Source organism: Nothoprocta perdicaria, unplaced genomic scaffold (assembly GCF_003342845.1).
Source record: "Nothoprocta perdicaria isolate Ctin4 unplaced genomic scaffold, notPer1 scaffold_150, whole genome shotgun sequence".
NCBI classification, from domain to species: Eukaryota; Metazoa; Chordata; class Aves; order Tinamiformes; family Tinamidae; genus Nothoprocta; species Nothoprocta perdicaria.
This window is the reverse complement of record NW_020454650.1, coordinates 1,610,573-1,634,336: the sequence shown is the minus strand read 5'-3', so window position 1 is coordinate 1,634,336 and position 23,764 is coordinate 1,610,573. Positions and strand designations below refer to the sequence as shown.

The 23,764-nt window shown below is 41.0% G+C and overlaps 1 protein-coding gene across 1 annotated transcript in view; it reads left to right on the top strand.

Moving 5' to 3' along the window:
• Positions 1–23,764, top strand: part of TMEM108 (transmembrane protein 108) — a 135,310-nt gene that overhangs the window by 17,125 nt on the left and 94,421 nt on the right. The gene's annotated exons all lie outside the window — the stretch shown is intronic.

The window sequence follows — 23,764 nt, the reverse complement described above, 5'->3', positions numbered from 1 at the left end:
CTCGTGTCATCCTTACCCTGTGGAAGATAAGACTCACTTACATCCTTGACTCACTTCCTGGTTCATAGCATTGCCGGTTAGAAGATTCCCAAAGTCTCCAGATAAACTTCAGCTAAGCTATTCCCTRAATTATAGCTGTGGCTTGATGGTCTGCATGACTTTGAGTCAGGAAGAGTGTGGCATATGGATTTCTGTCCATATTTTTGGATACCAAACTGCACATCTCCCTCACCTCCTATTAAGCTGCTCTTCSTGCTTGAGTTTTCAGTAGTGTGGTAGTTTAATTTCCTAGGAATAGATAGATAGGTTTTTCCTTTTTCCCCACATCTTTCTGTAATGTATATTTGCATGTGTTTGKTTATTATGCATCCAGTGATGTTGGAAGAGCAGCTGAAAGCAGAACATAATCCACTCAAGTCCTCACACAGCATTTTCCAAGGGGAAATGGAAAATCCCATTATGACTATCATAGCACAGCTGCATCTTTTAAACCCTATTGCAGCTCTGAATGAGTCAGCTGTAAAGATTTAAATAATGAAGCTCAAGTGCTTTTATTGCAACCAAATACATAGACACACATTGAATATGGCCCTGCCATATTCATACATAATGAATACTGACATAAAACAGTGGGAAAATGTCATATTTCACAGAGTGGTTAAAACCAAACAACTTCTACCTCAGCTGGGTTGTCACGCTTCTTTTGTAACAGTGTTTGGTGATGCCTACAGCTTTTATCGATGGCCCTCTCTACTGACAGAAGACTATTTGCTTCTTGCAAGTGTATTATCAAATTGACATCACCTCTTTTCCCTCCYCACTTCCTTCTCCACACCTATACAACTTTTCCTGGGAATTTGGTTAAGACATTTCACCTGTTCAGGCAAATGAAAAAGAAAATCACTAGGAGGTAAAATGTACAAGTTAAAACCAACATTTCTTGTAGCTCCCCTCAGACGCGTGTGTGTGAAACAGCTGTGTGAGAAGGAAATGTCACATCCAAACGCTAACATGGCAAGAAAAGTTAATCCAGCTCACACTAAAAACCACAAATGCTCTTGTCTTAGGGAAAAAAAAATGGACAGTGTTTCTAAATGCTTAGAAAGCAGAGGTTTGTTAGAGATCTGTTTCGGTAGTGAAATAACAACAAAACATATGAAAAGTCTGAGTCTTTGCCATATGCTTTCAAAGGAGATACATCAAGCTTGTAGTTAAATAGCCATTTCTAATATGATCAAAGATAGCCAAACTATTGGTTTGATACTAAGTTCAGAAAGGCTTTGCTTTTCTGCCTGAGGAGATGGTTTGTTTTGAACACTGGGCCATGTATTATTCCTTATTAAAAATGCCCAACTTATCCAAAACATATCTTATCTAATGGACTTTGAGGAAGCTCCACAAGATTGAGTGAGTTTAGGGATGTCAGCTGAAGGAACATTTCATCTTAGGATGGGAATTAGTTTGGATGTTGCCAGACAGGAAATCTGATTTGGTTAGGAAAGCTGATTTTCATGCCAGGCACACTTGTGCCCAGAGACTAGTCTGAAGTCTGCTGCATTTGCAGTCAGAATTTAGTCATGGATTGGGTGAGGGAAGGAGCAGCCTTGGCATTTTTCTGGCTTGATGGATGAGTCATTTGTCTGGGAAAGAAAAATGGCTGACTGATTTCCCTTTAAAAGCAGTTAACATTTTTCAAGGCCTTTCCTTGGGCCTTTACAAGCAAAGGATGAATACTGAAGGGCAGGTGTCTCTGTTCTGTGTGAACTGGTGTGGAGTGGTGGGTTTCTAAAGGAATACGTGGCTCTTMCTGAGCTACGAGCCATTGCCAGCACATGTGCGACATTTGTTTGTTTCTAGACGTGTTGAGCACGYGACACTTCAGTGTGTCCACAGAGCAGGTTTGGGCGGTTGATCTGTGCACGTATGGTTGTCATCTGCATTGCAAAAACCAGCTATTCCTCTCTSACTGTGGCGACTTAGTGTCCAAAAACTCCAGGCCAATAGTCAAAGGTTTCTTTTTTCCTGTGTGTACAACTTTACAAGCAACTTTACAAGGAAGGTAACTTGAACACAGAGTAGCCCTAATTGAGGTCATTTGTTTGGGACGTGCCTTGGTTCCAAACTGTCATTGCCAGGTAGGATAAGGTGGATGATCCATAGAAGGTTTCAGATGACTCTGATGGCAAGGCCTTCTCCAGTCACCCTGGCTGCAGGTGGGGAAACTCATGTCCTTTCCTGTGGGCTGTTGTGATGGGGCTGTGTTGCTGGCTGTGGTGCCAGGTTGGCGTGGGCACACTTGGAAGTTCATGTGGTGGAGCTGCGTGTGTTCTCAGCTGTTTTGCCTGAGAAAAAACAAGCAGTTTGCCAGGCTGCACTTCCTTTGATCATGTCAGCATTCCACCTCTTGATCCCAGAATAACCAGAATAATGCTGGCTGACTGACTGGTGAGCATTGTCCTGGGCATTTGGCTGATGAGAGAGAACTGCTCATTTACCACGTCAGCAGCTGCAGTGTGGCTGTGCATTCTTTGAGGATGAGAAGAGCACATGATGGACACTAATTGGAAGGTTTAGACAACTGAGCAATCTCTGTCTTGAATTATAACCTTGTTCTGTGCTCTATACTGCGTCTGTGAGATCAAGGCAGGGGACCTCACTGAGAGCTAGGAGACACTTTCAGAGACTGCACGTATTCTTTGGGAACCCTTAGAGTGCCTCATAGTGAAAGATCACCACCAGGGATGAGCGACCAAAGTGCCTCTAGTCTGCATCTACCTGAGCAAGAGAAGGAAGTTTTGGCATGCTCTGCTTCTAAGGTAGTTGGCATTAGCTTTGCACCCACCGCAGGTCTTTATGAATTCAAAGAACGAAGCCTGAAGGCCTGAACCGACTGATGTGTGCAGTTTTATAGAGATTGCTTTATAGACCCTTTTTTTAGATAGTTGTGAACCTAACAAGCCATAGTTCTTAGGGATTTGCAGGCAAAGAAAGAACACACCAAATGCCAAAAGCACAGACAGAGAAAACAATCATCTCACCTTGAGGCAAGGAAAGGGAACACTTCAGTGACTAACAGCTGAGTGACAAGGAGTTGCCAGATAGTTGCTTTTCTTCTCTGGAGCTTTTCAAGCCCTGCAGGACTGCGTGTGGGGACCAAGCGTCAGTTTTAGCTGGACGTGGTCTCCAGCGGTGATGGTCACACGAAGGCAGATGGTGAGGAGACAGGAGCAGAAGCGATAACCCCGTGGAGAATCACAACATCCTTCCAGGGTAGTAGGGCCTGAGATGGAGAACAAGAAGAAATGCCAACTCTGTATCACAGGGTGCAAGCCAAGTCCTTTCCTTTGAACCTCACRAACAAGAGGAGAGAGAGATGGGGATGCTGAATCTTGGGCCCTTTCAGAGGTTTCTTGGATAGACCAGTTGAGTGGAGAGATCCTGTCTGTCTTGCGTATTCCCTTGAGAAGAGTTCTTCACTCTCTCCCCCTTTTCCTTGGTAGACATAGAGCAGTTTGTGATGAAACATAAATTTATACTATTGTCCTGTGCCAAAAATCTGTTGTTTTTCATAATGTGATTTGAGTGATTTCAGTGGTTTTTGTGTTTCTTTTCCTTATCTGCTTGCAGGTCACCTTTGTACCTTATTTAGTGCCCTGCTTGGCAATTTCAATGATACCCCTTCCCAAATGTATTATTTTGTGATTAGAGATAGTAAGTTTCTTAGTGTTGACCTTCAGAGAGGCCTGTCCAGCACAGATCCCCACCTGCAAATGTGACAGTAGAAAAAGCACATGGGTAGCTGGGAAAAATGTATATATTTTTATTTGTGATCTTGTTCCTTGGCCTTAGGAGCCCAGAGGGAGAGAACCAGCAGTTAGCCGGCATATAATGCTAGGAGAGTGTGACCTTTTTGGTGTGGGCTGGCTGTGGACTTCCCAGCCTTTGAATTCTTTGAATTCTCCAAGCTTCCACCTTGGAGCTGTGGATCTGAAAGGCAAGGGGCAAAGCAGTACAGGAAGTTAACCCAGGAAGACACAGTGAAACAGAAACACATGCTCACAGAATAGGTGTTTTGTAATATGTAGCTCATATAATTCTGAATGCAYTTTTGACAGATCTAATGCTCAAGAGATTTTGATATAGGGCTGATGTTATCTGGATGCAGTGCATTTCACGTTGATATAGCTGGTGTCAGTTACCCATGCAGACAAGCATTTAGCATCAGTGAGTTAAACTGAACAAGGCTATTTGGGGGAGGGAGGTGTAATATATATGTCTAATCATATAGGAAATAATGGTATTTTTTAATAAGTTATGCATAACAGTTCTTCTAATCCTACTTTAGATGCCGCTGCTGGAGCTGGGGGGTTGGAGTAGATGATCTCTAGAGGTCCTTTCCAACCTCAACCATTCTGTGATTCTGTGTGATCTACTAACCTAATATGCAGGTCTCATTTTCATGAGAGTCCCATAGCATCAGAGGCTAGAGTGTTCCTGCACAACAACAAGCCTTTCATTGCTGTGTATGTCTCATCTCCTTAAGATGTGTTGACCTAAAGCCTTGCTTATGTTTCTGCTTGTATATCCTGGCAGTAGAGTAGCAGTTGTTGCTGCTGCATGAGTAACGAAGGTTTCCTTTTGCCATCTGTCATGTCATACTTAAAATTTTCAAGATCCAACCAAGGCCCTCCTGGTGTAATTGACTTAGACTCATGATTGACATTAATAGCTATTTTTAAAAGTCAAAAAACAGGCTTTGTTTCTGTCAAAGAGAAAGTGTTTGATTGATACTGAACTCATTACAATTATTAACTAGAGGCCAGGAGTCCTGATACAGTGACATTTATGACAGCTTAGTTTCTGCATGCACATTTACAGCCGCAGTCCAGCTGCTCCGAAGCTCAGAATTTAATGCCAGGTTTTGGGGATTAGAGAAGGGAACAGGCACCTGCAGAGCAACTAAACATCCCTTGTCGAGAGCCACTGTCCTTTTGTGGAGTGGGGGAAACATAAATGAGTTGGAAAGCTTAAGTGTCAACTTAGGCAATTTTTTGTCTACAGGCATATTTTTTTCATATGCTTTCCTTAAAGCTGCCGTGTGCTGGCATGGGAATGCACTGGGAGCTGGAAATCCTTCCTCTTGCTGAAAACTCTCAGAAGMTGCTCTGCAGTGATACTAAATGCCTTGCAGTTGCAAAAGGTTCATTACATGCTTGAGAAGGGCAGACTTTTCAATTAGCCCTACTTCTGTCTTTCATGCTCAATTGCCTGTTATTTAATTTATAAAAAACAGTCTTAAGATATACAGCCAAAAACTGGTGATTCATCTTTGTAACCAAGCTACAAACCAAAAAACAAAACAAAACAAAAAACCCCAAAACCCACAACCTTGCATGAASTATATTGGTAGAAATAAATACTTACTAGCTTTAGGTGTATCGATTACAAGAAGAAGAATGGACAGTTGTGAATGAAGTCCAAAGAATAAGAACTGTGATCTGAAAAATCAAAATATTACAATAAATTGTGTAAAACTGTAGCACGATTGAAAAGGATGTATTGTAGAGAAAATTATTAAAATCTGTCACTGCACTTTGTTTACTCACAGTCCTCCGAACTCTAGAGGAAGTTTTGAAGCTTTATTTATTGTTCATCAAATTTGACTTTTCATTACTTAGAAGGTGACCCTGCATATGCAGGGGGGTTGGACTAAATGATCTYTAAAGGTCCCTTCCAACCTTATTTTGTTTTTCGTATTCTGTTTTTCTGTGAAAATGCAGGACAGCTTTCAGATCAGACAGGGTCRTGTCTATGCTGGACCCACAGAATCTGCCCTACTGTTTCTGAGCAATGTTAAGGAGATTTTTTGGTGTTCATGAGCATCAGTTTCTCATTCTCGTAGTGAGGTTTTTAAAAGGCTTCCCCCTCTCTAGCACTCTCTATCTCACTTATGTAAGGTTGGTAGATTCAGGGCTGGACTGATGGCAAAGGAAAAACAGAGCTTTCCTCTGTGTGAGACATGGAATAAACAATAATCAAGGGAGCAGACTGGATGAGCTCAGTAATTCTATGTAAATAAGTAAAGGGGTTAAATTAAGTTTGTGTGAAGTCAGAGGCAATTTTATCTGTGAGCCAGGGCCATGTCTGTTAATGAAACACCTTACATAGCTGGAAGTTTATGTCATAGGTTGTGGCAACAAACTGTGTGAGGCATTTGTTCTTATACGACTAGCAAACAACATGATGCATGAGTACAGTTGCTCAGAATTTACTACAATTTCTTGTGTCCAGAGCAGTTTTTTTTAAGATAAAGCAAAACTTTAAAGATGTATTTGCCATTAAAGCCCCCTGTCAACAAATGAAACAGAACAGGCTGGACCTGCCATCTAGCTCAAAAACACTGCAGGATTTCTGGCAAAAATATCCTCACGTCTGTGGGAAACCAGAAAGTCACTTTTGAGTACGTGTGCTGGCTAATGATGCCTGCAGCGGGATGCATGGGCAGACTAGCATTTGTAGCATATTCCTGATAGCAAAACCAGTGCACACACATTTTGGTCGGTATTTGGTGAACATGCTTGTGAAGATGTGATCTTTTGGGCTACTGTCTGRTTAAGGTGGCATTTTTGTTTTCAATAAAGCTAGACTTGATTTGATTTTTGCATGATTAGCACTGAAGGAAGAAYGTAGCCATTCTTTGAGCCTATCAAGTTTTATCAAACTTTTATTCCTTTGGAAAAAAAAAAGGCAGTGTTTCCTACCAAGAATTTTAGTTAAATTTCTGCTTCTTTGAACTTTTTTTCTTCCTTCTTTGAACTGAGTTAGCAAAGTGCCTCAGGGGCTCTTTCCCCATTCACTGTCTGAATGCAAGTTTGAAATGCAAAGAATGTATTTGTTTTAATATCACTGGCCAGGAATAATTTTTTTCTCACTCTCAGCATAATTCAGTGCACCCAGCTTTTGAGGAGGATACTAGAAGGCAGAGGTCTCAATTTGGAAGGAATTCCTTATTTGTCTTTGACTAGTTTTTATTTCACATCTGYGACGAGGTGATATTTCTAGTCTGGATGTAAAGGGATAATTTTATTTTGGAGAAAAAAATAAGTGAGAATAGCTGGAATCAAAATTTATCAGGATATCTGTACACAAGGCAGAATGTTATTTTAAGTATAAGAGTGAATATAGTGAATGTGTTTCTGTAAAATGTACAGTACGACAGTTGTGTTTTTTTTCTTTTTTTGACACCAGATTTTCAAAAGCTTGAAAATGAGATATAGAAGGTTAGACATTTTTGATCAAGAATGGTTTTGTTTCTTTTTTTCATTAGAATAATCTGTAAGTGAAAGATATGACTATTAAGCATATATGACATTATTCTCTGTGGCTGTGGRAATTGTTGGACAAAGCTTCTGTAATTTATGTCTACCTGGAAAACAAAAGTTGAGTTACCAACTCAACTGAAGGACGCTCCATGTGAGTGTGGGCAGCACTGTGGTGGCAGCCCCATGCCTAAGGACCTGGTGGTCCACAGGGTGCTGGGATTCAACAAACTCCTGCCAAAAGGTTTCCATTAAAGATCAAGTCCCTAAGCAAATCCATTGTCAGGAGGCTTAAATTTGCTTTTGAGGCAGTYACAGCTCTGTTGGAAAATACTGAGGGATCTGTGAATAGAGAAAGGTTGAAAAACACTTATTATATAGGTGTTTTTCTGAAAAAGAACTCAGATAAAAGCTCCCAAGATGAATTATTTTAACAATTGGCTCTGGGTGTATAGTGGAAAACAAAATGCTTTTCTTCTGTCTTCTTCATACAAGSAACATATAGACTTTAGATAACTTAGATTTTGACTTGTAGGGAAAAATGCCCTGATGGTTAACCAAAGCTTTCCTACGTGTCTGATCTGCTTTGAATGATTCTAAGCCTCAGACAGAATGCTTTTATGAACCACCATCAACTAAAGAGACCTTTAAATCAATTATTTAGATAGCATACTCTACCCTGGAACAACTATTAAATTCAATGACTTTTCTAAATAGATTGTACACCAGAGACAAATCAACGTCTCTATATGCTGTTAGTGTGATTTATGCTTCAGTTGTACATAATGTCAACAATAATATTTGCATGCTTAATTCTAGCCATTTACAAGTGAAGCTTTTTAGTCATTTATAGTTACTGCTATTCAAATGGGGTGAGATAAAGACTGACAACAAAGACTGAGCTTCAATGGCTGGGGCGGGTTGATTCAAAACTGGTTTGAATCAACCAGTTTTCTTGAAAAGCCTCTTATGTGCAGCTGAGAAGTTGCATGCATAAATTGTTGTTTAGATGTTAAATGTTTCTTTTTGCCTAGCGACTGAAGTGATCACGTATACAAATGTTTGTAGACTGTATCATAAACTGAACAATTGGTTCAAAACTGCAGTGAAAATCTAAGCAAGTAGCTTAAATTTTTGGGGAGATACCAGTGGGTTGAATAATCTTTTACTGTGGTTTGCATGCTTTTGAAATAGTTATTTTCGTATTTTGTGTATTAAGATTTTAGGACTTTTTTCTTYTTTGCCGTTGGTTTATTGTCTAGTCTTACTTGACTTTCATATTGAATGAAGAATATTTGTCAGCCCATATTCTTCTGTATGATCCTTTTGAAGAAACGGAGGTTACTGTAACATTATGGGAGTATACACCTTTTATAAGGGCTRTAACTTGAGTACAGGAACTCTTTGATGTATTTTGTGCAAATTATTACATGTCTTCATTTAGCTACTTTCTTCAAGAGAAAGAGAAGAGCTTCTGGGAAGGGTCTTACCTGGGAGATCTGGAGTAACTGCAGGCACTCATGTGGTTGTGTCTTAGTTTGTTCACTGAAGGCCTTAGCACTGGCCAGCATGAGGCAAGTGATAACTGCAAGGTCCCGTCTTCCCATATCTATTCTTCTAATGTCATCAAGACACTATCCTGGAGGATGTTAGGTGACAACTACTGCCAAACGTAATCTCATAAAATAAAGTCCTCCACTTCCATTTTTCACCAAAGACTTTTGTTTGGGAGAGGAGTGCTCTGGAAAAAGTATATTCAATTCCAGGAAAAGTAGCATTCAGCATTTTGGGCACCAGCCAAATATGAAATAAGAAAATCTTATAAATCTTGTTTAGGAATGATCAAAGTCCAACCTCCAGCTCAGAGAGGGGCTGCTGTTGGCACTAGATCAGTGCAACTGTGGCTGTGTCTTGACAAGCCTTGCACACCTCCAAGGATGGAGATTTTGCAGTCTCTCTAAGTAAAGTAAAGTACCACTCAGCAAAAATGTTATTTTGGTATTGGACAGGAGGTCCAATTGGGTAAAAATAGTAGTTTTGTGGGCAACCATATCTAGCGGAGAAAGGAACGAATCTCCAAGACCTACAAAACCATGCAAAAATGTTTTCCATGATCAGACTTGCTGAAGGAAACAGAAAGAGTAAATTCCATGCTGTTTTTCTTTAATAACTTTTAAAATAACAGAGGTGTCTCAAAATCAATTACACAGGTTTGACCGCAAGCCAGCACCACTCATAACATCAGCAGAATTTCTTCTTCTCTTTGTGCTCCTCACATCACGAGGAATCTAAAAGCAGCAACCTGAACAAGCTGGAGCTTAGGCAATGTTTTATCAGCAAAACAGTTATGGATTTGTGGTTAACAGCATATCGACCATGTATTTCAGTGCAGTTGGCAGTTTTATCCTTTAATCTGTTTGTAAACCCTTTTTAGTGGCTTGTGAGATAGACCTTCTCAAAATATGTAAAAAGCGGAGGGGATTGGAAAAAGTATAATGTAACATTGTGGTTACATTTAGCTTTTATAGTTAAAACGAAGTAATTTCTTCATATTAGAACTGTGCAAGCAGATTGTTAAAATAATGGAATTATTGATGTAAATTACCAAAAAAAAATGGAGGGGAAGCAAGAACTGAGTCAAGGATAAGTAAAGCTGGACTATCTGGATATCAGAAAAGTTGGTTTGAATATATATTAAAAATTTGGAAAGAACCCAGCAAAAACCTATATGGAAATTTACTCAGGAGAATTCCCTTCTGAAGTAATTCCTGATTTGTGCTAGAAATTAGACTAATTATGCAGAAATATAGGGATCCTTCAAGCAATACTATTCTTTTTTTGTGTGCATGGAAACCCAGCAATATTCTTTCAAAGTAATTTCTGTTGGAAATTTTTTCCCCAGACAGATTTTCTGGTGTCTTTTAATTTCAAATGAAATTAATCAATGAACTATGTTGTTTCAAGTTGCCGCTCTTATGCTTCTGAAATATGCTGGAAAAAAATCAAATACTTCTCGCAAAACACAGCAAGAGCTTGTATTTAGTTGCAAGAAATCTGTACATCTCTAGAGGATGGATGTTTGGGCCGTTTGGGTGCCTTGTTCAGGAGCATTAAGCACTTCTGACTGTGCTTGTCTGCCCACCCGCAGGCAGGTATCACCACTGTTTTAATAGCAATAGCTTCCTGCCCTCCCAGGGCTGCCTGGTAATAAAGTTACTGTGTAGGAATGGGTAGGGGAAGAAATGAAGTGGTGCTGGAAAGCTGTGTTGTGACAGCAGTACTGGCAAAAAAATGTTTTGAGAGTTTTCATTTGTGCTTTGTTGTGTCAAATAAATGAGAAATGATTGTTTTGTTCAGTCAAGACTTTTTTTTACAAGGGCAGCCAGGTCAGCAAAGTTGTTTAACAGGGAGAACAAGGGGGGAACATTGCTGGATTCTCAGGTTGGCCAAGAGTAAGAGAAAGCAGTTCATTCCCGACTGAGAAATGTGTGAAATAGGCCCGAATAGGGAGTTTGTCATCTATGAGAGCACGAGGGCAGAGGACTTTGTGTTCTCATGGTCACAGCTGGTTGTGTGCCCAGCTGAGGGTGTTGTAGATCTCATAGCTGTCCTAGCTTGGAGCTGGCGTTGTTAGCCTGGCCATACTGTCTGTGACAACTCTATAATAATCACAGAATCATAGAATAATCATAGAATCATAGCATAGAAGAGTGCTTAAGGTTGGAAGGGACCTCGGAGGTCATCCAGTCCAACCCCCTGCACATGCAGGGTCACCCAGAGCACGKGGCACAGGGCTGCGTCCAAGCGGGTTTTAAAGATCTCCAAGGAAGGAGACTCCACAACCTCCCTGGGCAGCCTGTTCCAGGGCTCTGTCACCCTCGCTGTCAAGAAATGTTTCCTTAAGTTCCTGTGGAACTTTTGGTGCCTCAGCTTGTGGCCGTTTCCTCTAGTCCTATCGCTGGCCACCACTGACAAGAGGCCGCCCCCTCCTCCTCTCTGCCTCCCTTGAGGTATTTATATACACTGGTCAGGTCCCCCCTCAGCCTTCTCTTTCTCAGGCTGAACAGGCCCAATAATAATGACTTCACTTTATTACATTGAAAAGTTATGGCTGAGAAGTCTTCCTGCTTCTTTCTGCCTCTCTCCTGTCATTAATGGGGTAAATATTTTTTTTTGGCTTTATAAAGAGTAGATCAATACTGGTGGTTGAAATGTCTCAAACTCCTGTTATATAGTTATGAATCCTGACCTTCCCCTGAGGTAGTATCACCTCCATTTATAGCTGGTTAAACTGCAGCAGCAAAGAGATAAAGTGACTTGTCAGAAGCTGCAGAGAATCGAATTGTTTCCAGAGAGGAGGCTGGAACGTGCAAGTCACTATTGCCCACTTCAGCTAATGTTGAATTAAAGAGCTGCTGAGTTCTTGCACAACASTGTGCATGGGTGGTTCATGTGGAGCTGCACAAGTGAAAGAGAATTTTCTTTTGACTGCTTCCGCCTGCCAGTTATGTGCTGTTTATCTAACAGCACCATTTACTGTTTTTTTTATTAGACCAGGACGCACTTTTGTAGGTTTTCTGAATTCTCTGTGATTGTTTGATGTATTGGGCATGTCATAAGTTGCTAAAAAAAGGGCAAAAGTCATCCTTAATAAATCCCTTCTTGAAGCTTTTTCACCATTTGTTGGAGATCTCTTTGCACCATGCACTAAAGAGTAATGATTGCTTTATACAGTAAATCAGGCCTTTGATGGAATGGGTAATGAAATTCTTTAAAGGGTTGAAATAGTAATTTTCTTCCCCTGGTAGGGCTCTTAAATATATTTGTTTATTCCTTTCCAGATTGTCTCCACTGATCATTATACATTACTGTTTTATTTTTTACTATTTAAAAATACTGTTTTCTGCAAATAAGGCAGCATGGATTCTTCATTTAGAATAGTGCAGAGTATTACCTTCCTTTTTTCAGAAGAATATGGAAAAAAATCTAAACGAAGTGTACAGAATGTAAGCAGTTAAAATACTGCTCAGGTTTGTATATGTAGCTATATAAATGTGAATAATAATCACATACCCATGCACATTCTTTTCTTCAGTCTACCCAAATGCTCCRGGTGCATCTTCCTTGTTCACAAGTATATTTATGAATGTGTTATGACTCACATATATCAACAACTAGGTTGCTTTAGGAGGAAGAAAATATTGTGAGATGATGTTGACATTTTGTGATCGATCTCAAAGCARGGGCTACCTGCTTTATATGTTGAATACCAGGCAAAACAAGAGGTCGTCCTAATGCGTACTTTTCCCTAACCTTCTTACTTGATGCAGAGGCTGCAGAGGTTGTGTCCCTATGGCACCCAGACCAAAAAGGAAATGRTCAGAAAGCCAAGAGCATCTCAGGTGTTGGCAAACACATCAGAAGACATTGATCTGGCGCTACTGAAATTGCTTGGAGCTTGATGTCTACTTTCTTGGGGAAATCATTCAGCCACTTGTGCCTGGAATAAGTAGAGAGTTTTTGTCCTTGCATTGGCCCATTGGTACCCACATGTCACCAAATACGACTGTACATCCCCTGTGTGCACATAACAATGATAAGAATCTGTTTTTGTTCTTGCTTCTGTATCAGTGTTGGAGATACCCGTGGCCAGTACTGCCAAAGCACGGCAGAAACATTGCGGAGCACTGGGATGTGGCAGTGATAAGCTGCAAACTCTCAGCTGTTGGAGACCAGGGCAGACAGTTACCCCTGGAGCCAGAACTGGTCAGCAGATAGCAGCCCRGACCCTGAGGTGTCAAAATTGATGTGTCTTACTCCAAAAGGGAGGGAACTGATAGGGAGGTAGCCCAAGTGAGGTTAGCAAGAGGGAAGTTATAGATATTTTTACAACACAATGAGATACCAGGTTAAACAGGAAGCCCTCAAAATGAAGGAAGAAAAATACACTGAATCACTCAGGAGATTAATTACCTAATAGACTTATTAAAAATTAACAGCAATATACCACAGAGCAACAATGTTTCCTCTGAAGACAACCACCCTGTGGTCATTCTGCTTGGTAAAAGCAATCACAGAGGACTCACAAACAGGTATGATTCAGAGTAGTTTATATCTTACTATGAAATTATGATGTTATTTTTACTAAATTTAAAGGAGCGGGGAAGCAGTTTAGACATACCTAACCCCATTCTTTATCTTCTCCCGCCCCAAGGAAGGAAAGGGCATAACTRTGAATCCAGATATCCCTGGAGTTACACAGTTGAGTAAAACAGGAAAAAATATCACYGCTTTTCCACAGTACATCATTGTAGCCTGATTTGTAAGTAAGCTAAACTCCAGACTTGACCCTGGAGGTGCCTTTGCTTCTCACATGCAAGAGTGAGCTTGGAGCRTTGCCATTGTGCCCAGCAGCTCATGGCTAACATGGTTCAGCTCTACTCGCTGGCCAAACAGCATGTGAGGTCACACGAGGCAAAGCTTTTGATCTCTCACCCATTCACAGGATTCACTTGCTCATGGGCCCAAGAGCAAAACTTTTCAGGGATGTAAGTGAAATTTTCTCTTCCCTCTGTTTAGTTATCTCAAAGCTGCAGCTTAATAGCTCTGTAGCGTGAGAGCAACCAAAAGCTAAAAAATCCAGACTCCCATATAACCCTTGTGGCATCCACTGCAGGTTTTACACTGTACAGAGCGTCTTGCACAGTGGTTTGTAGGATGAAATTCTGTCTTTCATGCAGGTGCTAAGACACTGTTCAATAAACTGAGCTGTCTCTAGAGGGGGAAAATAGCTGAGTTTATAGAATGTGCTGTGAGTTTCCTATGGCACAGCTTTGAAACTACAAAAGAAAGGCCATTTCTCGGTAAAAAAGTAACAGTTGGTGATGTTCTTTCAGAAAGTACCTTAGGGCCTTCTCAGCCTGGGGCCTGGTTTTTGTTCCTCTAAAACGTGGCCTTCCCAGCAGACAACTGCCCTTAGTACCTTAGCTTATGGTTTGGTCCCAGCTCTGAGCTAAGACTGCCCTCTATTGAACCACCAGCACTCCCATGCAAAACTGAGTTTTCCATCCACACACTGACCAGCTCCAGTCCTGCTTTGCTTATGAGATGTGACAGGAGTAAGGACCTCTCTGGCCTGCCTGCAGGCGAAGTCATCTTGGAGCAGCCATGGAAAAAGCAGCCGCTGATCAAGAGCATGTATCTGGCTGCACTGATTCCCTTTGTACGGAGGGAAGCTGTTGCAGATGCATCTTACTAGGGCTTGGTTGTCAGATGCATTTTTCCAGGGCTTGTCAACTTGGATAGGATGCAGCTGTCTTCCATCAAAGAGAATTTCAAGCACTTGAGGATAATAGAAAGAAGAGACAAGAATAACTTTCAGAAAATACCAAATCGGAACATGATTAAGAAGAAAAACCYTTCCATTCAGCTCATTGATTCCTCTCAGTGGTTTATTTCTACTTTCATTTATATGCAGAAATACTTTCTAGGTTAAGAAGATTCAAACCCTGCACTGTGGCAGCGCAAGTTTTTAAAAGCAGTAACAGGATGCAATTTTCAAATGCCACCTCCCTAGACACCACTTCACCTTAATAGTTCGATAATGTGGAAATCCCATAAGCACCGCACTTGTCATTTATTTTTGTGAATCTCAAGATGTGTTTCCTGATTAAGAGCCTGCTCCAAGGCCCATTGAAAGCTTCTGGTGAATGCAGTGGACTTTGATTCAGGCTCTCTGTGTTTCGTTTATAAAGAAACCCAGCAACAGCATAGGTCCATAGAAACCTGTGTAGCTCAGTACTCCTTCCTGGCTGCCACTGGAACAGAGTGACTGCGATTTACTTAAGCAAAGCTGCTAAACTCTGCCTGCTGCCACACTATTGGGCCCTGAGGCCTTGTGTTGCGCGGGCGATGGCAGTGAGGGCAGGCAGATGGCAAGCGAGCTGGCCAGCTGCAGCAGTGCAAGGATTGCTCCTAACCCAGCACGTGCTCTGTTTTCAGGCATTCTCCATGCAGCGAGCAAGGTGACCGGTTAAAAGCCTGTTTGCACTTGACATCTTTTGCATAGGAAAGATGGAAGTAGAAGCTTTCCTTCTGTAGCAGTTTGCCTTGGGATACCTCCTGTGCATGATCAGGTTTGTTGGGAGTCATAAGTTGATTCATAATCTCCTCTAAGACCCTAAGACCCATCTGCCTCCCCCAGACCCTCTAATGRTTCCTTCTAAGCTTAGGTGATTGATCCCCAAAACATTAAAGGCTGACATTGCATTTTGACTTTAATGAAGATACATGTAGCTATACCATGTAAGAAATGAGGTAAATCACAGCCCCAGCKGTTCTTTGCTTTCCAGGGGACATGGAAAGTTAGTTACCATGTTCACTCAGTCCCCAAATGTGCTCTATTGCCTTTCAGTGCTGAAGCAGATGAGAACTGCTTATCCTTGCAGATTCTTCCTTTTGTATTTAGAAAGGATGGAGTCKTCTTGTTCTTCACCCAAAAATACACCGTGTGTTGAAGAGAGAAACTACAAAGCTTGGCATAGATCTCATGTTCCTTTGGTGTTCCCCGTGCAATGAGGATACCACTTTCTATAGCTCAAAGAGCAGAAGCTTGTGTCTTGTTTTCCACACAGTATTCGCTTGTGCCATTTACCATGAAGCTGTATGAGCAATGAACTCCTAATGGCACCTGAAATGCATCGTAGTTGTAATGTACAGTAGAAGAGACAGAAATATTCTTACTTCTGGTGAGGAGATAAACTGAACAGGCATAGAAATGAAGACAAAACATTTGGGGAGTAGATGGAACAGACAATGCATTTTGCCACAAAGAATATCAGTACATATGGTATGAAAATACTGCTCGAAAGGGTATGTTAAAGCATGTGACTGTTCACATGTGAACAGGCACATATACACTTATGCTCTTTCTCTGCTTTTCCGTCTTACCTGCTCCTCTTCCAATGATCTGGATGAGGCCTTTCAGCACARTAAAAGTACTGGTGCTGTACTGGACTGTATTTAGTGAGTGTAGGTAGGACTGGCAGAGGGAAAATTTAATCCGTGGAGATTTTCATTCAGACATATATTTWTTAATAAATTTGTCCCTCATAAATTGGCACCCAAAGAGCAATGGTGGACAAGAACTCACCCTGTGAGGCAAATGGCAGCATCCTGGGCATGGTTTGGCTTTAAAGTCTAAGGAAGATTTGATTTCACTCTACACACGGGGGGAAAAAGGCATTTGTAGTAGGGCATTTGGAAAAATTAATATCCAAAGTCTCATTGTAAAATATTATCTAGAAAACAAAAAATACAGCTAAGTAGCTAATATGTATGTGGCTCCTGTAACAAGAATGAATATGGATCATCCTTTGTTTATCTTGGATGAAGAATTTCCTTAATTTTAATAGGGCTTTCTGCTATCTTTTGACAAGTAACAAAATGCTGATACATTCCTTTTTCCAAACTCATGGTTGTCAACTTTGCAAATAGTGCAAACGTGGGTACAGCACTGGATGATGTACCCAGTGATTCTGATTTACACATTTCTTCCCTTACCACAACCAGAGTTTCATGTATAAGGCACAGCAGCCTCATCAGGGTCTCGCTGATGGTAAGTTCTTGGCCAGCTAAACCATAGCCCACACTATCCTGCAGAGTGGAGCCAAATCAGTGATAGTCTATCTATGAAATATTTGAATCTTAATACAGGATAAATGAGTCTCCTTCCTTTGCAGTTGCCTACATATAGCCTGAATTTGTCAGTCACATAGGTTTTTCCACCTCTTTATTCTTCAGCACGTGTTGCAGGATTGGGCTCCACCTCTGCATTTGTTACTGTAAAGGCTTTACTGACTTGATTGTCCTTTTTTATCTTGACAGCAGGAAGAGTTTTGTCAGTCCAGGGACTGCAGGACTTCATTTCAGAGCTTACACAGATTATCCACCAGTAATTTARATTTATTAGTAGCAATAGTTGAATTAATGTTAGTATTCCAGTAGCATCTAAGGGTTCTGAGCTGTATCAGAGCCCCATTGTATCACAGGCGCCGCATAAACACATAGTGGGAAAAGGTCCCTGTCCTGCAGAGACTCCAGGATAAGCAGGCAAGACAATGTGTATCGAAAGGAAACAGTATCTCTATTTTCAGATGGGGTATCACCATTCAGATGGGATAACAGAASAGTTTTCAGAAGCACAGAGGAAACAAAGCAGTCTGCAAGTGTCAAAAGAAATTTTCTGTCAGAGTTGGGAGCTGAGCCTTGGCTTTTCAAGTCTCAATACAGTACTCTGATCAAAAGACAGTCCTTCTTCTTTAGGATTTCTAGATGAAATTTAACTCTGATAGGTTGGAAACTCGCAGCTAGCTAGCATTATACTGGCAGGTGAGGAAATAGAGGCTTATTATGAGTAGGTAATACAAAAATCAAAGTAGGTGAACAAAAATCATAAAATTAACTTGTGTTTTTTCTTAATACTTCACACATATCTTAACAAAATGGCTAAGAATATAAGAATTGTTTTTGTTTTCACACAGTTAATGGTATCAGACTTGTACTATCTCTTCTCAGCACTCAAGATTCGCCTTTGCAGGCTCGCTTAGACTCACATTTTAATCTCAGTTACTTGCATGCAACACCAAAGAGAATCTGTCAACTGACGATTCGTGCCATGCTTGGATAAACAGAAGCAAAATGGGTCAGAATTTGATTTGGATACCCAGTGATAGAAGTTGTGTACGTGACTGAGGTTTGGTGCTTACCCGCCCTACTTGCTCTTCTATGTTCGTATAACTGTCTGTTGTTATTAGCTAGTTCAGGACTGAATGTTTTCAGGAAAATCAGTGAAATGTGCAACAAATTCAAATGTTATTTTTAAATTAAGTCCATGTCCAGATATTTTTTCCAYATACTGAAGTTGCATCAGGAAAGTTACAAAGGCACAATTAAACCCATAGGTTCCCTAAAAAAAAGGCAAAAAGAAAAAGCCAAGAGATTTGTGTACCTTTGAAGAAGCTGCCTCAGATAAAGCATGGCCTATCTGTTCCACATGCCAAGGCAAATTTCAGAAGGGGCTAACCCATCTTTTGCAAACAAGGCAGACAGTGGGTTTACAGAACCAGTGCTAGTGGTGGGACTGTGGAAGAGCCTACTTGGCTGAATTCTCCCCAGAATCAGGGCAGCTGCACCCAGCTTCTGGTATCAGAAAACTTAGTCTGCCACATTTTGGCAATTGTAGGGAGAGGAGAAGAGGACAATATTGTGGTTTCTGCTCCAYCTACACCTTTTTTTTGTGCTGGGTGACAAAAGGCAAAGTGTTAGCTTTGATTGTGGTAGGGCTTTCCCAGACCGGCATGGAGCTATGATTTGCCAAGCCATTCTTTCTGGCACTCTGAACTTCTCATCAGTGGACCGTGTGCCCACACACCAAGGAAGGAACAGGCTTGGCCTTTCATACCATGTCAAAAGAGGCTGATTGCTTTTTTGGAGGGCACGTGCCCAGACACCATCAGGAGATAAGTAGTAACCAGCTGGTGGGGGATATTTAGAGCAGRGACACATTTGGAGATTAAGTTTTGACTGTTGCGCTCATGGCCTTCGGCCTCATTGCCTTAATGGGGCTGCCTTGGCAGYGTGAGGAGGAGGAACACCTGTCTGTTGGCTTCTCTGGCACCAGCTTGAGCGCCTTATCCTTGGACRTGCTGGGATCTGCTGTAGACAGTGCTCATAGAGGCACGTCACTGGGCACTTGCATACATTTTCAAATAGCTGCTCACGGCCSAAATGCAAAATTCAGCTGGGGCAGGGTGTCAGGAAGCAAAAACCCCAGGTGAACACCTTTACTTCTGAAGTGAGCAATGAACTAATTTGGAAAGAGCCAGAGCTGCAGAACAGCAGTGAAACGGGTCTCAGCTGCGCTGCAAGATAGGCTTGTGCAGCGTCTGAGAACAGGATGCAAAAAGCACCTGCACTTAACCAGACTGGGGAGAATTGGCTCTGAGCTTGTTCTGTCTTTCTGATCAGCTACTGGTGTCTAACAACACCCAGGGAGGTGCTGGGAGTTGTTATGTCACAGGCAAGGTATAATGGCGTTATTAATTTAATGCACTTTATTTTCTTTAATTTGGAAATTCAGATTTGATGAAATGTCAAACATGCTGTCCAAATTCTTAAATTAAACATGAATTGCTTCAGAGGTTTTCTGCTGCTTGTTGCATCAACCCCACTGTTACTTTTGTTGTTTGTGCTATAGAAGTACCATTTTGCAGCAAGCCAGTTTGGCCTTAGCTAAGGAGCCAGACTAGCAGCTTTGACATATACTGAGCCCATTTTCTCTAAGATTTTTAATAAAATCGTGAAAATCTTTTTGTTGGAAGCTGATCAGGAACAGAATAAAAACAAACAAAAGGAAAGACAATTCCCATTCCAGCATATTTTTGTTCTTGGAATTTTGCAAGTTGTCTTCGTAATGACTGTAGTCTCCTCCAGCCTCCCAAGCTCATTCATGTTTRTCAGCTTTTGTAACAAGAGTCCTCTAGGTTGAACATTTTCATTGAAAAAAAGTATCCATGGAGATCTAATGTAAACACTGGATTCTTGATTTACAGGTTAAAATTATGCTTTGAGATTAAAGTCTGTCAGTACCATATTCTATGAAGGCACCTTATAATGGCCTGTGAAGAAGAGAAAGAACAGGTTTGGAATGTAAATCTGCACAATACTGGTTAACAGGTGAAACACTGGAGCAGCCTGTTTAATTGACCTGTATTGAAGTTTTAGGTATAATGTGTGTGTGTGTGTGTGTGTGTGTGTGTGTGTGTGTGTATATATGTTATATATATCGTTTATATATATTGTATTATATATACAATAATACAATATGTAACATAAAAGCCTATTTTCATTGTATAAATACATGTGTTACCATAAAGGTTATCTGGGCGAGTGTAGTTTCTCATGTTGTGTAAATYTGGAACAACTGAGAGGGAGTTATTCCATACTTTTCTCGAGCTAATTCAGAGCCTGGTTTGTTTCTTAAGAAAGGATTTAAGATTGAAATGGTCATCAATGGTCATAATATTTATTACCTTAAATAAAAAGTGACATTGTACTAAGTCCAGAAGGGCGTTCAGAAATACAGACTCTGCTGTTCCTTCAATTCCCAATATTGCAGCCTATGCAAAATCCCTTGCTCCATAAATAGATTTAAGAAATACCACTAGCACTTAGATTTTTGTTCTATTTGTGCCTAGCCATTCCACGTTACTTTTGACTTCTTATTTAGATTGTATTCAATACATCATCTTCAAACTCTTCTAAATAAAAGCAGCTAAGTTATATATAGTTAGTGTTTTCTATTGTTGGAATTATTGCAAGAAACTCAGTTACAGTTAGGTAGCATTCGTGTTAGATAGATTTTCAATACCCTTCCCAAATTTTGGCCCGATTTTAAATTTTGCTACTTCTTACATAGAGAATACTAAGACTCTTTTCTCCTATATTTGTTGAGAGACCTGCAGTGGTGCAAAGCACTTGTATTCTGGTGTGTGGATAAAGAGGTGAATTTTTGCTGCATCGCTCCAGAAGCACCCAGGGGATGCTTCATTTTAGTGGTCATGACATGAGAGTATTGCTGTGATAGATGGCCTTGTGCAGAGGTCTGGATTGCAGAAGGAAGGCTGCCTGGGAGCCCTAGGGCAGTGGATTCACAAAGGCAGAACTTGGTGATTTGAACAACTGTGGCCTTATTTATTTATTTAGGTAGCCAAATCCGCCCCGAGAGGACATGGATGAACGTTTTCCAGCCTAGCCCCATGTACAAGACACGGACGTGCAGCGCTCGGCCGAGATGCTGGACAGTTTTCAGGAGTCAGCAGGCGGCTGTTGTTTATGTCCTCCTCACTCACTCCTCACTTTTGACCTGTTGCATTTATTTTGTTTCAGACTTGTTTCCATTCCCAAATGTCTTGGGCCCATCGTACAGCGTCTGCTGTACGTTGAGCTGGAAGGAGCTCAACGGAGGGGAAGAAGGAGGGAAAAGAAGAGTAGCTAAAAGTATCATCCAAAGTAGATGGTCTCTGAGTGTGGAATTTGGAGGGTGGTGCCTTGTGTCTGAGACGATTTGATGTGCTTGGATAGATCCTTTCTGCTTGCTATAGTGCCTTTATGAACGACAGCAGGTAATGTGCTTTAATAATAGTTAAGATGTGGTGTTCCAATGCTGCAGAGAGCAATACCCAAACTAGGGCACAGAGTGACGGATGAGAAAAGCCGTGTGACTTACGTGTGACTGTGCAAGGCTTTGCTTGCTTTCCTGGAGGCTGCTGACAGCCAGACACCTGCCCAGCAGTGGAGAAAGCRGCTCTGTTTTCCCATTTCTTGCCTTAATGCAGGCCAGAAAAGGGCACTATGAGTATGCTGTAAAGTGGACATACAGAACAGGTAATGTAATTCTGCTGYTGTAATATGCTGGGCATTTTTCCAAAGCACGAGTAAGCAGTAACTGGTTTATTTCATTACGAGTACCCAGATGACCAGGAGGAGATTAAGCCTGTAATGAGGGGCTGAGCCCCCCCTGAGCCGCCGTGCCAGGTTGGGGCTGAAGCCACGGGYGGTCTGTGGGGAATCTCCCATGTATCATGGGCAAGTGCCTTGTAAAGCTTTCTGTCTTGGTGCCTACATGTTCACTTCATTGAAATCATATATGAATACAAGTGGTTTTTAACAAGATGAGCATTTGCCATGAACTGGAACTGTCTTCTGTGCATCTGTCCTCCAAATTTTGTGACACAGAAACAGTCAGATAGGTCTCTTCTTCTGTGTTTGTGTATTAGCAAGATAATTTTTAAGAGGAATTAGCCTGCGTGGATAGGACTTCAAAAATGACACAGTTGAAATTCTTGTCTCTTCTTTGACTCTTCCCTTTGAATTTTCAAGGCAGGTTGCTATCAGCAGTTGTGAGTGATTCACTTTCCTGATGGTTGTGCTTACCACCAGTCTGTCAAACTAGGAGATCACATGCAATACTCATGTAAAAATGGCAGAGAAGAGGATTTTTATTTCTGTTTTCCCATTGTGAAATGAGTAAAAGCTAAATGGGGTGATGGTCACAAGAGCASCAAGAAGGGTGGTCTGAAAGCATTTTGCTAAAACAATTTGTATGAATGAATGGATTTCTTTTTACTCTGAACATTTGGAATAATAGTCTTGAGTTTGAAAGTTTGGGTTTTTAGGGAGCTCCTGCAACTCCATTTTACTCTAATAGGAGTTGAAAACGCTCAACTCATTGCAGGAAAGGAGACCTAAAATGATTCCTTTGTGAATGAGACACTAWTACATTTGGAATCTGTATGTAAATGGTGTTTTGTTCAGTAAAATATCCTGGAACAGTAGTCAGAGCAGAGTGATAAAATTTATTCTACTGGTGATAAAATWTATTCGACTAGTTCATATACATATGTCAATGACTGGCATGGAAAACAGTATTTTGCAGTATCAGATGGCCTGCCAGTGAAATGAATGAGAGATAAGCATTCACTGATATAGTGCTTGGGTACTGCAGACAGTGCCTGTGAAGTAGAGCCATTTTGTTTCAGCTCCATAAAGTTGTGTAATGTGGACATTTTCATTTTTTCTGATGTCTGAAAACCTGGATCGTTGTCATTGACACTGGACGAGCAGTTTATGACTTTCCATCTAATAAAGTGGTAAAGAAGAAGTATGAAATCAGATTGGTGCTATGGTAGAGCAGTGTTACCAGGCTGTCCTAGTAAGAAGCTAGTGTAGCCTCCTGCTCCAGCTCTAAGGCAATCACTCAGCTCCACTAATCTCTTCCTGTAGCAGGGCAGCATTGGCAAAATTTCTTGCAGTCCTTATGCTGAAATTTGAGAGAATGGATGCTAAAACAGGGAGCATGAAAATTGGTCATAAGATGCTGACAAGCGCCAGAAAAACATGAATAGATTTACTGGCTCAGAAAACCTGACCTTGGGGAGGAGACCTGTGTGAGGATTAAGGCATTTGTATTTGAAAGGGAGGAGCTAATTGTAGTTAAACTGGACTTATTCTCCACACAGCAAGCCTGACCTCCTTGCCTATTATTGTGTTTTTCTTAAAAATGAGGAGAACGAATCAAATAAACAATATTCCCCAATATCCAGAATCGTCAAGGAGCAACAGAAGAACCCTTACAGAGAATAAATGATACTTTATAAGCAGTGGCAGCTGTATTAGAAAGTATATTCTTTTATCTTTTTCTCTTCATATCCTTCAAAACAATGCTGCAAAATAAAATTTCCACAGTTTAAAATGGTTTTATGTGCAGTGTATTTAATTTGTGCTGCAAATCAATGAAAGTCAGGGAGAAGGGCGCAGGAAGGTAGAGCTGCTTTGCTAGGATACTGTTTAGTGACACAGTGTGTTTGTTTTTTTCATCCTTGCTA